The 19,237-nt window shown below is 41.1% G+C and overlaps 1 protein-coding gene across 2 annotated transcripts in view; it reads left to right on the top strand.

The window, feature by feature from the left end:
• The first annotated feature begins 58 nt into the window (after window positions 1-58).
• HTR1F (5-hydroxytryptamine receptor 1F) overlaps window positions 59-19,237 on the top strand; it is a 115,097-nt gene continuing 95,918 nt past the window's right edge. Inside the window, exon 1 of one of the 2 annotated variants that reach the window (XM_026841252.1) lies at window positions 59-285. The gene's annotated coding sequence lies outside the window, so the exon portion shown is untranslated. Of the gene's footprint in view, window positions 286-483; window positions 517-19,237 lie in introns of those variants that run through there. The other variant, XM_026841253.1, reaches the window with a different exon arrangement.

Raw genomic sequence — 19,237 nt, 5'->3', positions numbered from 1 at the left:
GAGCCGTGGCGGCCGCAGCCCTCCAGGCAAAGGCGCTGTCGGGGCGGCGCTAGAGTTTGCCCGGCCGGGTGGTGCCTCCCCTCCCCTCCTCTGATGGTGTTTTCTTCTTTTTCATTTTTGGCGGGGGAGCGGCGGCTGCGGAGGGCAGCGCTTTGCTCTCCGCGCTCGGGGGCCGGCGCCTGCCGCGGTGCGGATGCGTGTGGACGAGTCCTCGTGAAACCAGCTCCCGACGTTTCCAAAAAAAACCCAAACCCAAACAAACCGCCCACTTGGATAATTAAAACGGTAAATTTAGCTAACTTTTCATTATCTTGTTTGCTGTGTGCTTATGTATGTAGATATTTATGGCTTATCTGGCTTCATTTCGTCATCCTTTGGTTTTCGTTAATTAGCTTCTCTTGTGCTGCTGGAGAACTTGAAATACTGGGATTTCGAACAGAGGAGGACTCTGTTTCTGCTTTATCCTAAAGTTGGGCTGAGGAATGAAAACCTTTCTAGTTGATACCAGCCTTGCAAGTATGTTTACTTGTTTTATTAACATGACTGTAGATGAGATTTCATGTGGCAGCATCCCCTCGAGTTCGCTTTTCCTTAGTTTAATTTTTGCTAATGCCATCTAATACAGCACAGATATGTGTCTGCTGCGCACATGCAATCCTGCGTGCTGACTGATTTTGTATGCTGGCATTCGCATCTGAAAATCCAAGCAGGCTTTGAATCTCTTTAGTTTATGATGTTAACAGGTGAACTGTCTCCTGTTTTCATCCTAATGCAACTTGCAGATCCTGCCACGACAAGGTCACCCAAACCAAATCAAGTGGTATTTTTCAGCCCTGCAACTATTTAGTTTCCATTCAAGTGACAGAAATGTGCTGTGGTTGGTGCAGTTTGCACAATTTGTATAGCTTCTTAAACCAGTAGGCTTTTGTTTGAGAGGTTATTAATTCTGTACAGTCACTGTATTAGTTGGATGTTTTATGAGACTGGGCAATCCCAGGCTTTCTACACATGATGAAAACCAACTTTAGGATATTATATGTCTTTGCTTTCTTAGATATTATAATTTCATAGACATTTATGCTCTCTACTATTAGCTATTCTTCTCCTTGAAGCATTAATCCAGCAGACATTTACCCGGGGAAAATAAAAATGAGAGGTCGGTTAAAAAAAAAAAAATAAAAAATCAGTGTATACATGGAGAAAAGACTGCCTTATTCTCACAAAGTAAGAGAAAATGGAGAGGATCAGTTGCATAGTTGGTAAAAATGACTGACCTGAACTTTGCTGTAAAATAGGAGCTAAACTTTCAAGCTTCACTCACGGAAAAACTTATCTTAGTGTAGACTTCGTTGCTCTTCAGGGATTCTGTTTCTTTCCTTTCCGAGAAGTCAGTCATGTATTGATCTACCTACCTGTGCATACCCACTTGCACAGGCACACATACCAACCTGATAGTGTCCAAGCATGGGACCTGTGATTCTAGTTTCCGAGCTACGGAGGACTACAAACTATGGTGGGGAAAGGAAGAAGGAGAAGAGACTTACAACATTTACTTTTGGACACATATTTTAGGGACCTTAGTTTGGAGTCTGGTCTCAGTAGTCAGAGAGACAGGACCCCACATGCCCTTCAAAGTGCCTAGCATATGCTTCTGCTCTAAGATGCTGCTTGCTGTAATTACATCTCTCTTTGAATTCATCTTCCAAAAACTTATGTTCATCAACCATTTATCTGGTCAGTGTTAAAAATCGGATAGAATATGCATTCACTGGTTATTTCTAGTCTGCTAAATATTAAGATCTGTGACCCAAGAGACAACTATTTTGCTTAGGGGCTAAAAATATTCTTTGTTCATGAACATACAAACTGCTGTGTGCTGACATTGCACACTTTCTGCAGTGTTTCATTAAACGGGAATATGGAAGTAGGGGGTATTGTTTTTCCTGCGAATAGGACATGAGGGTTAAGTGATTGGTCACAGCGCTGCTCAAAGCATTAGTAACTCTGGGGAATATTACTGCCTGAACACTGCAAGAGGTACAGCAGTGACTTTTGCATCAGGTTGTTTTAAGGTACTGCAGGCATGCTACTCTTGGTACCTCTGCCTCTTCACAATTACCATTCACAGGCATGATAGTGCCTTCCTGCTTTGGTGTGATTTCTGCCAAGTTCAGATTTCTGCCAAGCCTGTCATAAATATATGAAAGTTTCTTCATTTTGATTGTGGAGACTGAAGTGCTTGGTGTGTCAAAGGAGGGAAAAAAAAAAGGTAATCAGCTCCAAGCCATTGTGAAATATTAATACAATAACTAAAATAGACTTTAGGTAAATCAGAAAGTCTGCTTTCTTAAGAAAAGATGAATCAGTTCTCTTGGTTTTTTATTTTTTCCCAGAAGTTTTGGACTCTACAGCTCTCACTGCCTTCAGTGAAACCTGCAAATAAGCAAATTTCCTTGCAGAATTCCTCCTCATTCCCTCCCCCCTGTGAGCTCCAAATTACCTGTTTTTTCATCCAGGCAGCAAATGAAAGGGCTAAGAGAATACATTGCTCAGGCAGGAGGCACTCATCGCTTGTAGAATCTGACTTTTCAATCTTCAGCTGGGTTACAGACAAAAAGGGCTCAACGCCACACATGACATCTCTCAGGTGCTCATGGCATTTAGTGCCGATTCCACCCCCGAGATGACATACCACTATTTTAGTGACTAAGAGGGCATAAGTGATTAAAATTCAGATAGTTTTAAGAACTCACTGATGCACAGCTGTTAGAAGTTACTACTGAAGTTATTGGATCTGAAAGAGTAAAATCTTTTTGCCCTAATTTCCTTTAAGTTATAAAATGGAAAAAGCCTCATATACTGCCAGATTCCGTGGCTTGCCTCTGGTATTAGCCCTTCACCCAGAAACAGTGGGGATAGCTTCAAAACGAAAGAGAAACTGACTGTAAGACAGCTTTAGTACTTTCCATCAGGTTTTATACCTTTGTCTTTTAAATGACTAATCTCCACCTGTGGGTGTCCATTTAACCTGTGAGATAACTTTAGAAACTGCTGGAGGCAATTTGTACTATAGGATCTTAAGTGATTAATGTTAGGTACACCATATAATGCATTTTTCAGTATTTGATGGGTTGTATCTCTTAGCTTTGGATGTTTTTTGTTTTTTTTTTTTTCCTTTTTTAATGTTACATTCTTGCCTGCAGGGTTTCTCTGTAATTTATGATCACAAACAAAGGTTACAGACTCTCTAATTCAAGCTTCAACTGTTACGGCAATTTTATACAAATGCTCATTTACTTTGTCATAGCATTCAGCAAGAAGGATCAGTCAATGTGATCCATTATTCTCCAACTATTGTGTGAAGCAGTGATTCAAAAATGTGTCCCCTGGTTATATTTTTTTTGCAAACTAATTATATATATATATCAGACATAATGTTGCCCTCTACTACTACATTATGTTTCCAAATCTAATAAAGTTGGAGAAATTTCAATGAAAGAACAAAGCAAAGTATTTTTTCAGTTGACATATGATGTCCATGGTGGGAAAGTTGCACAAGGCTGTTGCTCCTGGCAGAGAAGCAAGTCCTTCAGTGTACGCGCTTCACATTTTAATTAAAACTGGGTCACATTTCAGAAAATGCTGGGAATGTGTACCGTATATATTGAATTTCAAATGTTACTTTCATGATGGATCATCTTGCAAATTAGCGATGGAGTAAAAGAAGGGAATTGGTGGTCAATTCATTTCCTTCATGCTCTCTTCAAATCCTCAGTTCTGCAGTTCCTAGAGGAAGAAAAGCCCATGGGAGTACAGTAAACTATGCAGACCTAGACATCCTAAGAACTGACTAAACACTTTTGAGTATCCCTTGCCTACAGGAGGAGTGTATCACATCATAATTTGGGAGGCTTATTTGGAAATGGAAGAGTTATGAAACTGGGTTTGACTCTTACAGCTGTGTATCTCTGTGTATGCATTTGCAGGTTTTCTGCAAGAGAGAGGCAGAGAGCCAAGACTAAAAGCTGGATAGCTAGTTTTAAATAGCAAACATGGCTTGATCTACCATGAAGCATCAGCAGCTCAGCACCACAAAAAGCCCAGTCTAAAGACTCGCACACCACTGGCTTCATCAAAAAATGAGAGGATTTCTATAAAGCACTAGTTGTGTTCTTGTCTTTTGAAAAACTACATCAGCATACAAGCAAGTAGCCCCGTTGAGTATGTCTGAGCATTGTTTCTTCTTGTCAAAACGCAAGCTGAATTTTGAAAGTTTTGTTTTGAGTGGCAAGCAGACCCAAATGGAAGATAGGGTTTATCAAAGCACAAAAAAATGGCCATCTGAATGCAATTTTTAAATTATTTTTCCCTAGAAAAATCTTGGGCCCAATTCGTTGCATTTTGTAAGAAACCTTTACTCCACTACATTAAATGACAGTGTTACTTTTCCAGTGTTACTCTAACTGAGCTGAGCTTTTGTTGATGGTGGAAAATATAAAGATTTGATAGCAAAAACATCCAAAAAAGAATCAGCAAGTCAACTGGCCCATATGCAAACACAGCAGTTATCCCTTAGGTGCTAAACAGTTACAAAGTCATGCTCTGCCACAGGGAATATTGGATTGCATAGACAGCTTATTAGCAGGACTGTCACTATGAGGTGCAAAGAGAAGCTAAGGTGATCTCACTACCTACTTGTGTATATAAATATGTGTGTGTGCTTATATGCTTATGTATGCAAACACACACACCAATTTCATGGAGGCCTAATATAAAATCCATTTGCATGAACAAAAAGTTGCAGTGAATTATGAAAAAACATTGGGAATGTGACCTGATGAAGAAAGAGGAAAGGAAAGCAGAAATGAAAGCTAAGAGTCACAGAAAGGTCTGATCCATTATGTAAATTTTGAACAGAAGAGGTGAGAAGGACTGGAACTGGCTTACCTAACCCACAAAAGCTACTGCTTGTGCGGTAATGAGAGGTGATTAGAGTTTGACTGATGTTTTATGATAACGCAAATCCAGGAATTCCTCCAAAGCGTACTTTGTACTTATTGAAGCGTGGATACATTTGGCAGCTTCTCCTGACTTGAGGAGAACTGAACTCTGCTGCTGTAAGTCACAATCAAAAAATATGACAGTTTTAGAAACTTTTGACCTTCAAAACAGAATTTATGAGTGTTTAATTACTATACCTGTAAGTGTGTAGTCATGTATACTGTAACAATTAAGTGCAGACAGAGAACAGTTGGATTCCTCTTCTCCCTTTTTCACAGTAGTGAGAATAAAAGTTTATTTTAATCAAGTTTCATTCCTTTTCCCCATAGTAACACTTCCTTCCTAGAGCTGTCTGTAGTTGGTTCCTACAGCAGCTGAATGAGGAGAGCAGAACAGTTGGCTTGGGTCTCTACATGGATGGCAATGCCAAATGTTCTCTGCTTATTTCTTCCTACCTCTTGACAGAGGACACGGCGCTCAGTGAATCACTCTTAAGGTCAGCAGCATAGCATGACTTCAGCATCACACTGCATCTTCTCTCCTCCCTCTTTCTCCCAGTCTCACCATCTTTCCTACCTCACAGCAGCTAGGTTTCAGGCAGACACGCTCTCCTCATCCTCAGCTGTTTTTGTTCCCTGGTCTCTTGACTTCTTGGATTGCTACTGATTGCACTCACGTGAAAGCACTGACACTGCCCTGACTGAAAAACTTTCTGTACAGGCAGCAATAATCGTCATGACTGTTTTTCCTTGAGTCCAGAAGTCACTGTGTAACACTTATTGTAGGGCAGCTGCAATATAGAAAAACATATAGAAAAGCATTTTTCAGTTGTAAGTGCAGATTACTTCATTGTATCATAACTACATTTGTTAGTCTCTAGATGAATAGATTAGGGCCATAATTGGATCTTTTGCTGAAGAAGAGTGATCCTTCCTCTGGGAGAAAAGGAACATATTCCTCTACCTAGCATAAACACTGTTGATTTGATAGCATTAAATCTATTCAGTTTATTTGTACAAAGCGTAACATTATCTATGAAGTTCAATATGGGGGAAAAAAGTAGCTATTAATACTCATTTTCTTATCCTTAGCTTTTTGCTAGATTATGAAAGATCAGCATGGCTTGGACAAACCACTGTAGTAGGCGGTGATGGAGCCCACAGAGTACATGTTTCCTAACTCACTGTGATGACTGTGGTTCACTGAGTCACTGACGAGAAGGGGGTGCTCTGAAACCGAGAGACAACTGAAACAGAGAAATCTATTGTCAAAAGATAATCTTTGGGAGAGTTTCCACAGCATAGTTTCTTGGTATCTCAACCACTAGAGGATGTAGGGAAATTTGGACTGCATCTGTATTGTTATTGCTATCACAGTATTTTCCTCCAACTGGTGTTATAATAAATCCTAGTAACTACAGGATAAGCTTCTAACATTGCCACAGATGCAAAGCAATAAATGTGGCTTGGGTGAAAATACTAGGAGGAGCGTGTACCACTGTCTGGAAAACTTTGCTCAGAAAATAGTTCTTAATAACTCATTATAACAACTACTGTCAAGTTGTAAGGCTTGCACCACTTGTGATTGTTCAGGAGAGTCTCCCGGATATCGTGTAATGTTTTAATTAATAGTTTAATAATAATTAGTATTTAATTATTTGTTAACAGTTTAGCTGAGGGAATAACTTGGACACTTGGTAAGTGGGCAGGTGATAAAAGGTTAAGGAAGAATGCAAATGGGTTGAACAATTGAGTTAGAATTTGAAGTTGTTTTAAGAAATGCAGCTGAATAGAACAAGTATCAAGGACACTCTTAGGCAGGAACAACCAAGAGTGCAAATATAACAGCGGAAATGACTGACCAGACAGAGATGTACATCCCAACATATGTCAGCAGCATCACAGAGCTGATTCATGTTCAGATGATGTAACCGGCAGATCCTCTTTGAAAAACTGCTTACATGGCCATCCACGTCCTGAGTCTGAGAGTGTGGGGAACAGAGAGAGCAGGACTGCTCTGCAGTGGGGGATGCGCTGGGAGCCGAGGTGACCCCAGTGTGGGCGCTGCCTCACCGAGGGGACACAGCCAAGTTGCAGGCAGAGCCACGTGCTGGTAATGGGACTCACTGACAAGCCCCAGCACAGCGAGGGGATGAACCAGGGCCAGGGGCCGCCTGAGGGAACAGCCATGAGCAAAAAATGACATTGTCATTATTTAATGACATAGAAAATATTCAAATGTACCAGAAAAAACAAGCAAATAACATAGTTATCTGCTCAAGAAAACAGGGAAGCAAACTTTAGAAGTCTAATAGCATTTTGGTCTCTGTAAAAAATGTGTTTGAGGCTGTTGATTTCTTTCCTAGGGAAATTGCTTCCATTCCATCCTCTCTAACACTTGTATCTACATAAACAATCTTCTGTATTGGGCTTGCCCAACATAATGGCATCATTACCATCTCTTCTGCACAAAGAATTTTTACATTAGTGTTATAAATTAAGCTTATTTTCACTCTGACTTTTACTGAAAGCTTTTAATTTTTTTCTTCTAGCCAACCCTCACTCTTCTGAAGGCCTGTACTGCAGGTCTTACTGTGAAATTACCTGAAGACTGACAGTTGCCAGTGGCAAAAGGGGCTCTGTCTTTTCGGAAAAGATGAAATGTGTGTTTCTCTTCATCTGGACCAAAAGCTTTGGGTGGTTGTGGGTCTTTGGCTATTTTTTTTCTTTTTAATTAATATTTTAGGATGTTTAGATCTAGAATAAAGTATTTTCTACTAATAATGAGGATCTGTGGGTATGCCTACACTGTCACTTCCCTGATTTGCTGTTAAAGTCCCTATCTCCTGGTCATCCAAACTGTATCAATGTTAGGTTTTTTGGACTGTTATGGAGCAAACCAGTTTCCTCCAAGACAAAAGCCAGATGTGGATTTGAAGGTGATTTGCTGAGGAGACCATTTCAAATACGCACACTGAGGCCACACCCAGATTGGGATCTTCCTGTCTTGCACAATATTTTTCAGTGCGCTCCCAGCAGACCTCCTGCTCCTAAGGGCTCACAAGCCCTCATACCATGTCCAAGGACATGCAACCCTGTCTCCCCCTTTGTATTATGCTATGAAACTACCATTCCACTGGGTCAGCTCTCACATCAATTCAGATATTCTGAACCATAAAACTTCTACAAAATAGTAATAATGTCTTTCAGCCACAGTGGGACCTGTGTTAGATGCTATAGAGTGCAGACACAGTTGTTTGCACTGCTCTAAAGGCACTTAACATGTGAATATTGTGGGCACCAGCCACATATAGACTAGGGAGCAGGGATGTCTTGGCAAAAGAGACGTCTTTTCTGTTTGTTTTAGATGTGCTTGGTTCAGCCTTAAGGTTTTTGTTTGCATTTCTGATTTTCACAATGGCCTAGTGACACTAAGTTTTCTCCTTGAGGAAAGCAGACAAGACTCACTTTAGTCCAGGGCAAGCCAGTTACCACCAGACAGGTGACAAAATGAAACATCAAGATGAGCAGCCTAGGATACCTCCATTATTTTTTGGCACTGAAGTTAGTGGCACTTTGATCTGTAAAGGCAAATTTAACCTAGAAGAACCTCTATTTGGATAAGGCTACCAAGAAGTAAAGAGGGCTTAAGTGTGGAGCCTGCTCATGACTGCTGGCAGCAAGTACCTGTAAGTGGTGGACTATTCAGATCCCCAAGTAACAGCAAAGACCGGGAGCTTTCCAAATGTTGACAGTTTTCTAGAAAATCACTTGCTCTTTCATATATGGTATATATAATTTCATATATGGTATATATAATATCATGACATGATTTGGTATTCACACTGGAATTCTCAATCCACTGTAACCACCTAGGTGTGTCCTCTGCACTTAGATATGTGATTTTTAATCAGCAGCAACAGCTCTGGGTGTATATCTTGTTTTTAAGATGACCTATTAAGCTGTCATCTGTAGCTGCTTGACCTATAACAGATAACGCCATCAGGAGAAACAAGCTAAAATGGAATAACTTTACTTGCTTTCATTAACATTCATCTCACACTCCAAGAGGCTGCAGCTGGGCCAACGCACTACACGTGGAGCGCAAGTTCACCATGATGGTACGCCTTAATTACCTCTTCCTAGTGCATTTATGTTTCTTCTCTCAATTTTCTGCTAACAGGTCAAGCCTGCTGCTCATTAGCCCCATCCTTGATCTTGTATTGAAACTATTTATTTGCTCTTCTGGTAGTTTGTTAGACTAATGGCACTCATTTCTTGTTATATATAGCTACGTGTAAGAAATAAGCAGACCACATTTACTCATTTCAGTCATTTCAAACTACTAAATCTCTCTAATAGAACAAAGAAAAGAGGTGCATAGATGGACTGAAACTTCACCTGTTTTGGTTTTTTTTTTTTTTAGTATTAAGAAGCTAAATTCAAAAAAGATACCAGAAAAGTGTGAAAAATATTAATTAGGAAAACTAGACATTAGATTTACAGTGAGATTCTTTGGGTTTTGTAGACATTATCCTTCACAAGCAGCTGCTGTCTCAATGGTGCACATCACTGGTTACATGAAAGATTTCTGTCTAAAGCATGACGTTTAATTTCAGAGAAGCAGTCATTAATTTCTAACTTCAAAAGTCTGTAAAGCATGTCAATCATTAATGACAACTAACAAAAAGTCTGAACATAGGAATAACAATTTTTCAAAAGAAAAGAGGATAAATGCATCTTGCACTTTTTCAGGGCTATAAAATACAGCAGTCTGCCATGAACAGTACATATGAATATTTGAACAGTTTCCTCCATGGGTACTGGTGGGAAAAAGAGGAGAAAGCATAAGAAAAAGGCTAGGTCATGAAACCAAAGAGGAGGGGAGGAAAGAGTGGGAGGAGCTGGTACTTGCAAGAGCAACCCTCAAACTACAGTGACTGGGTAAGAGAATTTTAACCTAATGAAGGACCATGCTCTCTGACTGTCCTCCTCCTCCTGCACATTAAGGCTGTTCTCAGGCTTGGAGCCACACAACAGCAGCAAGAATGGCTCTCTAATCAGCTTGTTACAGCACTCTTGAAGGTATAGATGACCTGGTTCAAAGCACCTTTTTTCTCCATTTAAGAGGAGGACCTGAAATGGGCTTTGGTTAGGAGCTGTGAGGGGAGAGTAGGAAAAAAACAACACTTTGTGTAGCTAGGTGTGCAGGAGCCCACACTTTCAACTGCTTTACCCCTTCCCCAGCACAGGTGGAGCTGAGCTCCACTGTAATAAAAGAGTATAATAAAATCAAGGGATTAGATTTACATCCAAACGAAGAGAGGAACATATTTTTGGCAAACTTCTTTTCAACATCTGTTTGCAGAAAATCCCATTAAATTATTCTTTCTCAAAACCTATTTGTGAAGACTAGTTGATGCAACATATGAAAACCAGGGAAAAAACAATACACTAGAAGCACAGTGTCTGTGTTGCATCCATGTAAATCACTTGCAAGAATGGTCTCTATCTGCTGTATTTGGACATATCCTGCAGCAAGGTTGGAGAAAGAGCAAATGCTTTCTGCCGCAGACCCACAGAGATGTTTCACTTCCTTAAAGGACTCATATGGTCTCCAGTACTGCAGTATCACCTGTTTTTTACTGAATGTCCCACTACAGTCTGTAAGGTGAAAACATGGCTGTTCCATTCATTTTATTGATTCAGAGAGAGAGAGAGAGAGAGAGAGCCCTGCCTATGGACAAAGCCAGGGATGATATGCTAGGTCAGGGAATTTGCCTCTTATCTTCCCACGTAACACAGCAATGATGCTGGCTGACTTCTCAGGTGTGTGGTGAGGATAAAATGGTGACTGTCTGCACAGTTACCAGGACCATTGCAACATGCATATCAGCTCATAACAGTTCCAAGGGAACTTCATCTGGTGGTTTAGAAATTGGTCATCTCTGTCTCCATCCAAACTTTCACAAGAAAAAGCTTTGTACAAAATACTGGAAAAACAGATTTGACCAGAATTTATCTGGCAAAAAAAAATGGGATTAAAATGGACTTAAAATGCAGAAAAGTGAGAAAGCAAATAATATTTTTCTTACCTGGATGCATCTGTCTGCTGAAATGTGACTTCCAGCATGTACCAAAGAGATACGCAGCCGAGGACAGTACATATATCTTTACTTCTTTCATAAACCCGTGATGCACTTTGGTGGAAGGGGCACAGGAGTCTAGACTGAAATTCAGTGCACAGTGTAGAGCCTAAGTTAAAGGCAGGCTGACAGATATGTTGAAAATACATGTAGGACAAAGCACCATTTGCACAGGAAGGAGCACTGTAAATGACAGGAGCTGCTTTAATTAATCAGAACTTACTTCGCTTAGAAATGTGATTCTGACTTTTTTACTGCCAATTCTTTTCATAAAAGCAATACTTATTCTAGGTGTGACCAATTCATTTGTTCCCTCAGCTGTTATTGAGAGAACTACTTCTGCGGTGCCATAATTTTGTGATCCCTTTCTGCATATCTAATGTGTAGTACACCTGTGACTAAATGAGTTCTACTTTTTCATTTTTTTATTGAAGCAATATTGTGTATACTTCTTTGGCAGTAACCTGACATAAAGCTTTGTCTGGTGAGCCCAAACACATTTACCTACTCATTCATTTAATCTAGAGAAGCACAGATCATTTGAAGAATGATAACATTACATGGTCAGCCTGAAAATTAAGCCATTTATAAAAGAGGTTTGCTCATGTACAGCCAACAGGTATGAGTCACTGACCTAAGAACTCAAAGCACTGCAGGGATATTAAGAATATGAAAATAAAGATTTTAATAAATTGGTAAAGTAATTAAAGAAGACGGGAAATAAAAGACTTCTTTGTCCTGACTGAAACTGAAAGCTCATTTCTGTGGTAATGAGAACAGATCGTACCCCTCACATTCCCTGTTACAAATCTTCCGGACCACCAGAAGCAAGTTGCTATCTTGCAAGTGCTATCGCTGGATGTACCACCCTTTAAAGAGTTGAAGGAATCAGAAAGAGAAAGGATCAAGAAGTATGGCTCTTGCTTTCAGTTAGGAATACTTTGGCACTCTGTCTCCTTTCCTCAGACTCCCCTCTTCCTGCCTGCAACAGGTGCCAGCTCTGAAACAGCTGAGCTGCAACAAAGAAATACCCTAGAGGGGTGGAGAGATCCTGTGGGCAGGACTGTTCTTCTCCCAACCACAGCTACCTCCCAGCCAGGGAAGAGAAGGTAGTTTTGATTGAGGGTGGAGAGGAGGAAAGAAGAGGAGAAATATACCTTTCTTCCTTTCTTTGCATGTTCACCTCCTTCTAAAAAAATATCCCAAAAGTGAGAATCAGTTTTTCTCCTGTCTCAGTAGCGGAGGGAACTACACAAATCTGTTCTCACCTCTCCTGTTTGGTGCCTCCGAGAGTGAGCAGTGTCACACTAGCTTTCAGGCAAGAGCCTCATCTCCAGCACCTACAGGGGAGCAGCTCATACAGTGCAATAAACTGGCTTAGAGTCAATTCAATTTAGATCAGAGTGATGATAATGTGCTAAAGGAAGGCACTAAAGAGTAATTCAGAAGCTGTTTCTGCCTTCTGAAAGGTTACCCAGCTAGATACTCTTATGCTTTTTGTTTGTTTGCAATTTAGATGCCAAGTTAACTTCTAAGTACTCAGTGCCCAGACCCAATTTTTTCTGTGTGCAAGTGCTTGTCTGGTTTTTTTACCCTATTTGATATATATGACTGGAGGAGCCAACGGGAGGTAGAAGAAGGGTCCCTACCAGAACTAAGGAAACACATGAACAAATAAATTGAAAAGATAAAAATATTCCTAGTGCAGTCTCTGCTTTTCAAGTTCTCCACTGTGACAAGTAGGAGGCTGTACCACAGCCTGTGGTTACGTGTGTGACTGTAAAAGCAAAACCTTATGTGAACAGGCTGTCCTACTGTTAACTTACCACCTCTCAGGCACACACACAAGCCACCAACACCCCTTTATGCTCAGCACCGATGTTGTGGTTTAAACCCAGCTGGCAGCCAAAGACAATACAGACACTCGACATGCTCCATGCCAGCATCTGAGAGTGGGCCCCAGGGTGGTTCCTCCTTAGCAAGAAGGCAGGAGCTGGGCTGGACTCTGCGATAGTGCCTGCTCGTCTGGAGCAGGGAAACAGGGAAGTCGTTTCTGAGCTGGGGAAAACATTAATGGATTGCAAAATTCAGCAAGTCTGAACTAGGCACTGCGGTAAGAGTAGTATGCAAAATAAAAATATACATATTAACGTGATCTTAAAGGGGCTGCTAAATCAAAATGCAATGGAATAAACACAGACAGTAAGAAAGAGCTGGAATAATTACAGGTGAGAGGCTGAAATAGAGTTTCTATCACCTACCTGTTTTTCCCTCATACCACCTTGGCCCTCTCACTAGATCTTTCTGAACCACACAATATACTGTCAGCTCAGCCTTAACAGAGCACTAGCTGGGGATAAGGTACCCTGATTAAAAACTCACAGAGACTATAATAGAATAAATCAAATTATGTAAGTAGTTATTTTTCATAATTTGAAATTACTTATATTTTATGCAGTCAGAATCACAATTTAGGCTTCTAGCAACTACTTAGGAGTATTTCTGGTCATGGTTTATGAATGCTGAAAGGGAGAGTAGCAAGCCGGTTTTGTAAGCAGGTTTGTAATACTGTCTTGCACTGGGATGTACATAAAAGTCACTTCAAAAATGATTATGTAATGGTCAGTTCCAGGACATCGGATATGCCAAAGTACAACCAGAAGCAGTGCAAGCAGGAATCACAGAGCTGGTCTGAGGAGGGAAGTATGGCAGAGATCACATGAAAGAGCTTTCCACCCCACGGGAAGCCTGAGGCTGCCGCTTTCCACAGCATGGCTCTCAGGGTCACTCAGAGACTCCCCTGGCTTAGAGGGTTTGGGTTTAACTTCATCCTCTGCCAAAGTGTGTGACCTTGGTCTCACCATTTAGTCTCCCTATGTCTCTATTTCCTGACTCATAGGCAAGGTGAAGAGCATTTCCCCATTTAACGAAGAACTAGGAAGAAAAATACATTGAAGCGTAAGAGGTACTTGAACTCCACGAGGATGGACGATGCATGTATTGCTCAGATTGACAGGTCTTCCTGTGATGAGCTTCCCTACAGCTTTGAGTTCAGGGTTACTCAGTCTGTTGTCTTGCTATGGGGACATGCAAAATACCTCCAAATAAGTTTTAAGCAGGGCATGCAGTTCTGGAGGCATTCACATAAGAGATGTGCCTCTGATTTTATCTGTAGCCAGCCGTACGTCTAAAGGATGAGAATTAGCAAATGGTGGTTTGCTCTTCCCTCCCAGCAAGGTGACAGAAGGCTTTCACAGCTGGTTCTGCAGACCTTCGCAAGACCTTTCCCGCAATGTCAACTGATCATTGATTTTCTATATGGCTTTTCATCACTGAAGTGTTGGCACTTTAATTACCAGGAGACCCTGCACAGTTTGGAATTAAAAAACTAAGAGCACTTATATCATAGAGCTTAGTAGCAACGCCCATAAAGTTATCTGAGCAGTGAAACTTTAGAAGCTTGCTTTCCTGTAGTTCTTGGTCTTATAAAAGTTTTCAGTCCTGTTCCTACATACATATTCTCTAATATCTAATGTCAATATAAGTTGAACACATGCTGTGGCCTTTCCATTATCAGAGGCTTGCCTTGTGTCTCTCTGGCAGCATGTTTTCATCAAACATATAGGGACTCTTGATGTCTCTGTAAGTTTAGTTAAAACTGGGCAATGAGTTCAAAAGGAACTCATGGGGACTGACAGCACAATCTTGTAAGCATCCTTTCCCAAAGAAAGGGGATTAAAAGACTAGCAGCTGGCTATGTGGTAAGTTAATTCAAACTTTCCTTTTCTATCAGTAAAAATAAAAAGGTGAGAAAATATTTTTTTAACAATGCTAATTAGCAGAGTTTCAGTCAGACTCCCCAAATTATTTGGTTTTTCATTAATAGGGTCTTGAAGGACAGTTTTGTGTCCTTGTGTAACTAGAAGAAATTACTTTTTTTAAGTGCCCTTTTTTATTAATTACTGCTGATTTGCTTTGTCAGGGACTTCCACTGCATGGCATCTCTGAAATAATTGCAAAATCATTATCTCTTTAAGGTTGTTTTGAGCAACATAACGGAAGCCTTCCATAGCCTGTTTTCCTACTGGAATTTTTATCCTTCTTGATTATCGGCTGTGTTCCCATGACAATTCCTGTACTCACGCATCCCAGAATTAGCTCCTAACACGTTCCAGCCTGATGGTACATCAAGCCCACTCAGTGCTCTGGAAACTACATGTATGCAATAGGCTCTGAATGTGTGGGGAAAGAAAGGTCTCTAATTTGAGTATTAAGGCTATGTGATTGAAAGATGGGAGAAGGGATGGACAGAAGGGAGTGCAGGAAGTGGAAGATGATTAGGGTTATTCTTTTTTTTAATTACTTTTTTTTAAAAAAATGAATTGCCTCATGTCTGTAGGATAACGTCTGTATAATTAGTATATACTTTTGGTGAAATGGAACACTTGCTTGAAAATGACTTATCAATTTATCATCAGAGTCAGCTGATAAGGCAAGCAGTTCTATATTTTAACTTTCTCTCAGCTTTCCCTCACTGCACCCTCGGTTTACCTAGAAGTTCACTGTTTCCATGAGGTGCCTAGTTGTCATTCCCACTTTATATGCTGCTGCATTAGCTGGGTGTGTTCCAGCTGCAGAACTACATACCTTTCTCAAGACTGCAACCGTCACCTTAGTCAAAACCTGAGTAAATCCTAGCAGACATCTACTCAACGGAAACACCTCTGTGGTCAGTTCTAACTGCCAAAACAGCGCCAGAAATGATGGTATACATCCAGCAGGGCCACTAGCTGAGAAGGGAGCATCTGGATACTCCACCGCTGCAACCTAAATCAAGGTCTGTTGACAAAAAAAAAGCTCCCCGCAGGCGCTGGTTTGGCTCCAAACAGTGCTGGTGGTTTGCTGTGAGGACCACCATTGTGGTCCCATGTTTTGTGGCCAGCACTAATGTTTCTCAGCCAAGGCATGATGAATTCCAGCCAGGACTCCCGATAGATCATGGACAGCCAACACTGTTAGCTGTCCAATACAGTACCTAGAGAGCTGCTAGCTAACTTTTTTTTCTTCTGGTAGTTGAAGTTCACAGATGAAAGCCATTCTGAGGCTTTCTGGACATTTTTGCTCCCAGCCTGTTCTCAAGAAACTGTCCAGAATGGAGAAGTAAAGTTCCTCGACATATGTGCATCTGAGAACAACATACCATCTCACCATCTCTCACAACACCATTTTCTCACATTTTCTTCTCCCTCTTGGTGCCTCTTATGCCTTTTCAAAGTTTGCCCTCTGACATTCTCCAAATGGCACAGCAGTGTTAAGCAGGGACAAATACACCCTGGGACACTTGCATTTATGGAATATCAAAAAATCTCCTTCCTCTCAGCTAACTGCCTTTTCTCACTCATTATGACGGTACCAGGAGGGTTAAATATCAAGCTTCTTATAATGCAAGCATGGTTACCAAGATAGCAGGTATAGGAAAAAATGCAGTTGAGATGGTAGTTTGCTTTACAGTTTGAATGATGCTCTGAGCTTTCAGCAACCCATACCTTTTATGACGTATTACCCAAAGATACTTAAAGATGCATAGAGATTTTAAGATACTCAGTTTGCATTAATCACAGTCTCAGCACTATTAATGACTTGACTTCAGAAAAGTTACTGCAAAAGTCTGTTTTTTCTATACAATTTGTACAGACCTTCAGATGATCTAAAATCAAATTTAAAATAAAGATAATACATTCAAAGGCAAGTGAGGGGTCATCTATAAAAGTAATATTGGCCCCTCATCTTCACAAGAAACTCTGAGAATCCCTCCAATAGAAACATTGCTGCCTACTACACCAGCTAACATTGCCATTTCAACAAGACCCTTTTTGTTCCTTGGTGGCAAACCTCTTGAGCGCATCTGTCCCCCCACCATAAGGGTAGACAGCAGAGTTGCACAGGGAGAATACTATTTTCTCTGCCTCTCACCCATTTCCCAAGAGCCCTTCCACCAATTCAAAACCATACAGGCACCCTCCAAGTCCCTGTGACAATGCTTGTCTCCAGGCTGAGCCCCGGGCTCAGCTCAGCCCAAGAGGAGACCATAGGAGGGGAATCCCAGAAGTGAGGGAAAAACATCACATTAGTGTTGCTATGGAGATGAAAATTAGCACAATAACTATTGTGTTCTGGTTTAAAGCTTCCCAGTCTCCAGTTTTAACTCCTTCCCCTGCTCCACCACCTCTTCAGTTCTGTCCCAGCAACATTCCAGCACACCTGACAGATTGCTGGGTCAGGAACTGGAAAGGCAATGGCAGAAAAGTCTGAAGTCTGGCCAGGGTCCAGAAAAGGAGGAGGAAAAAATTGAGGAAAGATCTTGTAGAAAGAAGAGAGGATTGGAAAAAAAGAAAAGTGGTTAAGAGGCAGGGACATGGAAAAACAGCTTTTGGCAATGGCACAGAAACAGAAATGAAAAATATTTTGGTGCCACATGGTTACCCTCTACCCTTCCTTAATGAAGCTGTCCACCTCATGGGGAGTGATGCACAGGCTGTACACCATTCAGCAGTGAATACTGAGACTGTCATCTTCCCTCCTGTATGCAACAGCCTTTCTGTTTTTTTTCAGCACTGAGAGGAAAAGTAAAGCTTTTAGGAAACAAATACAACATCGCACTTTCTTCTGAGAGATAGAGCAAAAGTTGGAATTAATCCACTAATTTTAAACACTGTTTTCCACATCCACATCGTTAGAGTGAATTAGATGGTTTGTGCCATTTCTGATGAGGTTTATGTTCTGGTGCCCTAAAGCTTGCACTGCCTACGTACGAGTTGTTCACATGAGTTTGATACCCTCCCATAAAATCACTCGTGCTGTAAACATAATGTCCTACTCTTCTACAGAAACACTGGAAAACCATTTAAAAGGGGTAATAAAGATTCAGTTGAGCTTGTAGAGGAAAATTAGGAGGACAAGGCATTGTAGATCCACTAGGCTTCACAATTAACCACAGGTGTTAGAGGCAGCATCACCAGCTGTGTAAAGTGTCTCTGAACATGCCCTTCACCTGCCAGTAACGTTGTCTCTTGCTACCACAGTCATTGTGCAAAACCCAGCGAATGAGCCTTACTCCACTACCTCTGGCCCTGCAGAAAGCACCCCCTTTGTTCTTTAAATCTTCAAAAACCAGAGTCCTCTGCAGCCACTGGAATACAGATGAATTTTATTTTGCCTACATAGCCAGACACTCCATAAACCAATCAATTAGCAGAGGATAAAATGTGCCTCCCAGGAGAGCAGCAGGATGCCCAGCCCTGCCTGGCCAGCCCCTGGCAGGGAGCAGGGCTCCAACCACAGGGAAGCGGGCTGCAGAAAGGGCCGATAACATGGCTAGGGGGGCATTTACACTTGTGCCATTCTTATATATCCTCATCCCACATCATGTCCTTTCCTGAAAAGGAGTACTGGTTTTCCATGCCTGGAAACTGAGCTATTAGAAGTTCATTTGGTGCAGGCAGAACTCTCAGAAACTGCCCCTTAGATTCTATCATCCTTTGTCCAAATTAACATAGCAATTGGCTGTTCATGCCACCTGGCTGTGTGATGGCAGAGGCAGACTGGAGCAGCCCCAAGTGATGACTCTGAATCTTACTGCACCACCTTCCTTCCTTGCTGACTGACAAAAACTTGAAAATGGGCATAGTTTGCAAAAGACATGTGAACAGTACAGCTTACTCTGCCTGAGTCTTTGCTGCTCTCTGGTCTCAGCACTCCTAGAGTTTCTTACAGGATTTCAAATCAAGCTTTGAGGGGGGAAAAAAAAAAAAAAAAAAATTGCCTCCAGCCCCATGATGGGAGACAGAGCAACATGAGACTAACTTCTGGAGTGGTGCTATGGTATCAAAGACACACTGCTGCACAGATTTAAATGAGAAACAACGAGAAATGACCAATTCTGTCTATTAGTTGCTGTGCAAAGATTTTCAGATAAATCCATAATTTCTAATAACGCCCTTGTAGGCAAGCCTTCAAAAGCAGGGAAATGAATGTGTTTCCTTCAAGAGTTTAAAGATGAGGGAGAGTTTTCACTAATTTATTGATCTATAA

This window comes from Athene cunicularia (assembly GCF_003259725.1).
Source record: "Athene cunicularia isolate RWA chromosome 1 unlocalized genomic scaffold, athCun1 chr1_part3, whole genome shotgun sequence".
Lineage (NCBI taxonomy): Eukaryota > Metazoa > Chordata > Aves > Strigiformes > Strigidae > Athene > Athene cunicularia.
This window is presented reverse-complemented; position numbering and strand designations above follow the sequence as displayed.